General features: G+C 40.9%; 1 protein-coding gene across 4 annotated transcripts in view; it reads left to right on the top strand.

Annotated features, from left to right (window-relative positions):
- The first annotated feature begins 776 nt into the window (after positions 1-776).
- The window catches only part of LOC106871605 (cholecystokinin receptor), a 128152-nt gene continuing 123731 nt past the window's right edge, over positions 777-5197 (top strand). The window contains exon 1 of one of the 4 annotated variants that reach the window (XM_089356058.1): positions 777-1444. The gene's annotated coding sequence lies outside the window, so the exon portion shown is untranslated. Of the gene's footprint in view, positions 1445-3597; positions 4955-5197 lie in introns of those variants that run through there. The other 3 variants (XM_089356055.1, XM_089356059.1, XM_089356056.1) reach the window with 3 other exon arrangements.

Raw genomic sequence — 5197 nt, forward strand, 5'->3', positions numbered from 1 at the left:
CACCATCCCACCACCACCACCACCACCACCACCACCACCACCACTACCAGCACCACCACCACCACCACTACCAGCACCACTATCCTCATGACCGCTACTGCAAAGCAGTGCAACGATAACAACAACAACAAAGCCAACGGCCACAGCAGTGGAAGGAAGAGGAGGTGGTAGCGGTAGGAGTAACAGGTGTAATGACAATGAGGGCGTCAGCAGCTATGGTGACGATGATGATGGTGATGGTGATTGTAGTGATGGCGTTTGTGGTGACGATGGTGGTGATGATGACGATGATGATGGTGATGGTGATTGTGATGATGGTGATGATGACAGTGGTGGTATTGATGATGATGCTGATGGCGGCGGCAGCGGTGAATTTCGTTAGTAGTGGTGGCGGGAGTACTGGTACCCGTACGGGTGTTCGTAACCGTGGTAGCGTTGTCGAGAGTGCTAGCAGTGGTGGTGGTGGTGGCGTGGGTGGTGATCGTCGTCGTCGTCGTCATCGACGTCGTGGAGGTGCAGCTCGAAGTGACGGAGGCGACAGGAGCAGCAGGAGCGACAGCAGTGGTGGTAGTGGTGGTGGTGGTAGTCGAAGTGGTGGTCGTGGTCGTCGTGATCGTGGCACTGCTGCTAGAAGCGGCGGAGATACTTAGGAGATGCGAGGATGGGGTTCCGGAAGGAACCGGCGGCGGTAGAAGCAATAATAGTTGTGGTGGTGGTGGGAGGGGTGGCGACGGCGGCAGTGGTGGCGGTGGTGGCGGGTGGTAGTGGCGGCAGTGGTAGTGGTGGCGGTGGCGGTGGTGGTGTGAAGATAGGGGGGGGGGCGGCGGCGGCGGTTGTTTGGAGTCTGAGTGGCCCTGGTCGTTTTTATAAGTAGCAGCGGTCGTAAGATTGCAAATGGCGATGGTGGAAGGGAGAGGGAGCTAATGGAAGCCATAAGTGCTAAGATGGCGACGGCAGAGGAGGAGGAGGAAGAGGAGAAGGCGGGGGCGGGGAGATGGTGATGATGATGGTGGTGGCGGCTGCTGACAGTCATGCCTGCAATGTTTATCAACACTGTCACTGTTTGCTACTAAACACGAGAAGTACTCGCCCGGCATTGGTGCATTCATATTATCGGACCTGATTGCAGCTATTAGCCCGGCCACCGGCGGATTAATAGTCTCAGAACCGAAGTTACCCGGTACTGATGGATAAACGTTATCGTCAGATTACATTAATGGATTAAAGCCAACGGCCGAGTACTGACCTATTAATCTTATCATAACAGTATGCAGATGGATTAAAGGTGCTGGAACGTATATTGGTGGATTAATAGGGTTTAGACTGTATGCTGGCGGTTGAAGATATTTAACCGGATACCAGAGGATTAACGGATTCGGATCCAAGCTTTGGAAGTTAAAAAGTATGAAACCAGGTGCTTACGGATTAATCAGGGCAGAACCAGGTACGTGCAAATTAATGGTATCAGATTAAAATTATCAGATTAATACTATCAGATTAAGAATAAAATTATGTGATTAATACTATGAGATTAAAATTATCGCGGATATTGGCGGATTAATCATAATAGAATTAATTAATAGCTGATTAACGTAAGTTATGGCAACCGTATATTAGAGGATTAAAACTATTGGTCCGGAGGTGACGGATTAAAGGTAATGAAACGTGTAAAAGGTCGGTTAATGATATCAGAAATGAGATCGAGCGGATTTATGGAAGCGGGATCTTGTTTTAGGGGATTAAGGGCCGTCAGACGGATGATAATGCGTGCAAGTTTTTGCCCTTCAAACAGACATCGTTGAATAATTTAAATAGCAAAATAAATTTGATATCTTTAAACTTTTACTTGTTTCAGTCGTTAGGCTGCGGCCATGCTGGGGCACCGCGGGGAGGAAATTTTAGTTCAATGTTTCAACCTGAGTACTTATAAGTTTTTTCAATTTTAATTTTTTTTTTTTTACGCTGGTAATTTTTCTCTCAGTCTCTTTTGCCGAACTGCTATGCTACGGTGTTGGGGACGTAAACGCATCAACACCGGTTTTCAAACCGTGGTAGGAACAAAGACACAATCACATACGCACGCACATGAGTGTGTATAAACACACTCAGAACGTTAAAGACAGACGAAATACCGCTAAGCATTTCGCCCGGCGTGCTAACGATTCTGCCTGCTCGCCAACCTCCTCTACTATAATTTATCGATCCCGAAAAGAAGATGAAGGGCATCGGCGGAATTTGAACCCATAACCTAAAGACAGACAAAACGCCGGTAAGCATTTTGCCCGGCACGCTAACGGTTCCGCCAGCTTGTTGCCCTCTTCTACTACAAAAATAATAACACCACTACAATACTATCACCTATACACTAAGACTACACTAACACTAACCGTCATAAACGTAACAAGGACACCGTAAGTTTATTATTATTATTATTATTATTATTATTATTATTATTATTGTTATTATTATTATTATTGAGTGAGAGACAAGTGTATGCCATCAAAGTGACACTGGGGTAATATATACGAAGCCCAGCATACCCATCATGACTACCCGTCTGATAAGGGTTCACCAGGCACATGCATCACAACCATATGTGCGCGACATGGTGATCTCATATCAAGATAAACAGCGCATGACCTTGCAGGTGGGGCCCAGTTAGAATTTTCTTCAGGTCGAGTAGCCCATCCCGTTCAAAAGGTCTCTGAATAAGGTTTGTTTAAGGATGTTGAGCAAAACACCCATGTTTCCAAAGGTGAATTATTCAAACCCCAAAGAATTCCTCTCAACACATGGCTATGATGCTCCCCCACTACTTCTGCTCGTGATCAGAGATGCACATATCGTCAGCCACCAAGGGACATGCTCAACTGGTTAAGGTCAAACAACTGACAAGCAAATCTGTGGTATTCAGCAGAATATTTGCTGTAGCCCATCTTTTTATACCAAGACAAAACAATTATTATTGTTATTATTATCATTATTATTATTATTATTATTATTATTATTATTATTATTATTATTATTATTATTATTATGTTAACAACAAACAAGATGAGGACAAATTTCTGTCAAATGTAAATAATGTAAAACAATAATCACTATAAAAGCAAAATAAATTGTAATTAGAGACGACAACAATAGGACCACGTGGTCTCACGAATTGCTATCTAGAAATAGCAGCCAAGTCTCCCTCAGCTCATACTCCGAGTGTCTTTAGAAAAAGGAAACAGTAAAAAAAAAAAGGAAAAAGACAGAATTCATAAAATAATCCTACGCACACACACACACACACACACACACACACACACACACACACACGCACACGTATATATACATACATATATACATATATGTGTGTGTGTGTGTGTTCGAAAATTAAACGGAATGGTCGTGGCTGGAATGGCTTTAATTGTGGATCGGCTCATTCAGAGCTCGACAACAATAACAACAACAACAACAGTTACACAATAATGGTGGAATAGTACGAATGGCAATAAAAGAAAGAAAAGAAGTGAATGTAATTGAAACGAAGAAATAAAGCCGCGCGGTAAGATCGGCTGCGACGACAGCAGCGGCAGCAGCAGCAGCTAAAATCTACAACAACAACAACAGCAACAGGAGCAGCAACGACAATAATTACTGAAACTAATTGAACAATTAACACATCGAATTTTAAATATCATACACACACACACACACACACACACACACATATTTATATATATACATATGCACATGTAAACACACACACACACTCATACATACATATATATATACACATACACACACACATATACATATATACACATATACATACACACACACACTCATACATACATACATACATACATACATACACACACACACGCGCATATATTTATATATATATACATATGCACATGTAAACACACACACACATACATACACACACACACGCGCACACACACACACACACACACACACACACACACACACACACACACACACACACACACACACACACACACACATAATATATATATATATATTATGAAGCCGACAACGCTGTTGAGTTTATTGTTAAACAGAAGCTAGTTTTGTAAAGAGAAGCAGCCGACAAGTCTCTTAAATCACATTCTTCATTATTTTAGGAAAGAAAAGGCGGACTTTTGGGATGATAATGTAGTCGTAAAGAAAGTATACGAGGAAGAAAAAAAAATGCCAATGGAAAGGTCACGGATGGGATGCATTTGAATCTAAGAGTTTTCGGTCAGAGTTTTGTGTCTTGCTTATGAAAACAATATCGGATAAACTGAGCGAAGTTAACTGAAAAGAAAAAAGAAAATCGATTGAATTGTCACGGTTGGAATACTTTGAATACATAACTGTTTAATCAGAGAATATCTCTGGCGGATATACAAAGCAAGTGTAAAAAGAAAAAATCTAAAAGTGTGATGGAGATTAAAGAATGATGATAATATTTGCTAAATCTATGTAGATGGTGTGTGGAAAAGGCATGACTGACGAAATATCCCAGTTGTTTATTTGTCCGGTTTAATTCAATATTTCTGAAGATATATCTTACGATGTTTGTGGATGCATAAGTCTTTGCTATGTATAAGTTTTACAACCTAAGAAAGGTTTCATATGCCACGAAAATATAAGAGGTGCTAGGTGTAATATATATATATATTTTTTTTACAACTGTTCTTGTGTAACTTAAGAAGATGAAGAACGAGTAAAAGATTAATGTAAACTGTTTGTGAAAGAAAAAGTAAACGAAATTCACATTAGCAAGAAGGAACGAAAAAGAAACTAGGGAAGGAGATGAGAAGATAGAAAAAAGTAGAAGAGAAAAGGAAGGAAAAAAGGCATAAGAAGGAAGAAGGATAGAAAGAACGAAAAAAAATATGAGGTTTCTGGAGGAATGTATCCGGGTTGATAGAACTCTCAGGTATGCAACGAGAGAAAGGTAAACAGATTTTTATTGTAAAGTTGAAGTGTGTGTGTGTGTGTGTGTGTGTGTGTGTGTGTGTGTGTGTGTGTGTGTGTGTGTGTAATTATGCACAAGGTGTACTTATGAGAGGTCTTATCATAAAAACTGCAGTATTCGGCTCTATAACATTACATCCACGTTAAGTTGGATATAAAGACTGCGTTTTGGTATTAATAATGCCGCTCTGTCACTAATAATTATATATATATATATATATAT

Source organism: Octopus bimaculoides, chromosome 8 (assembly GCF_046866305.1).
Source record: "Octopus bimaculoides isolate indiv1 chromosome 8, ASM4686630v1, whole genome shotgun sequence".
NCBI classification, from domain to species: Eukaryota; Metazoa; Mollusca; class Cephalopoda; order Octopoda; family Octopodidae; genus Octopus; species Octopus bimaculoides.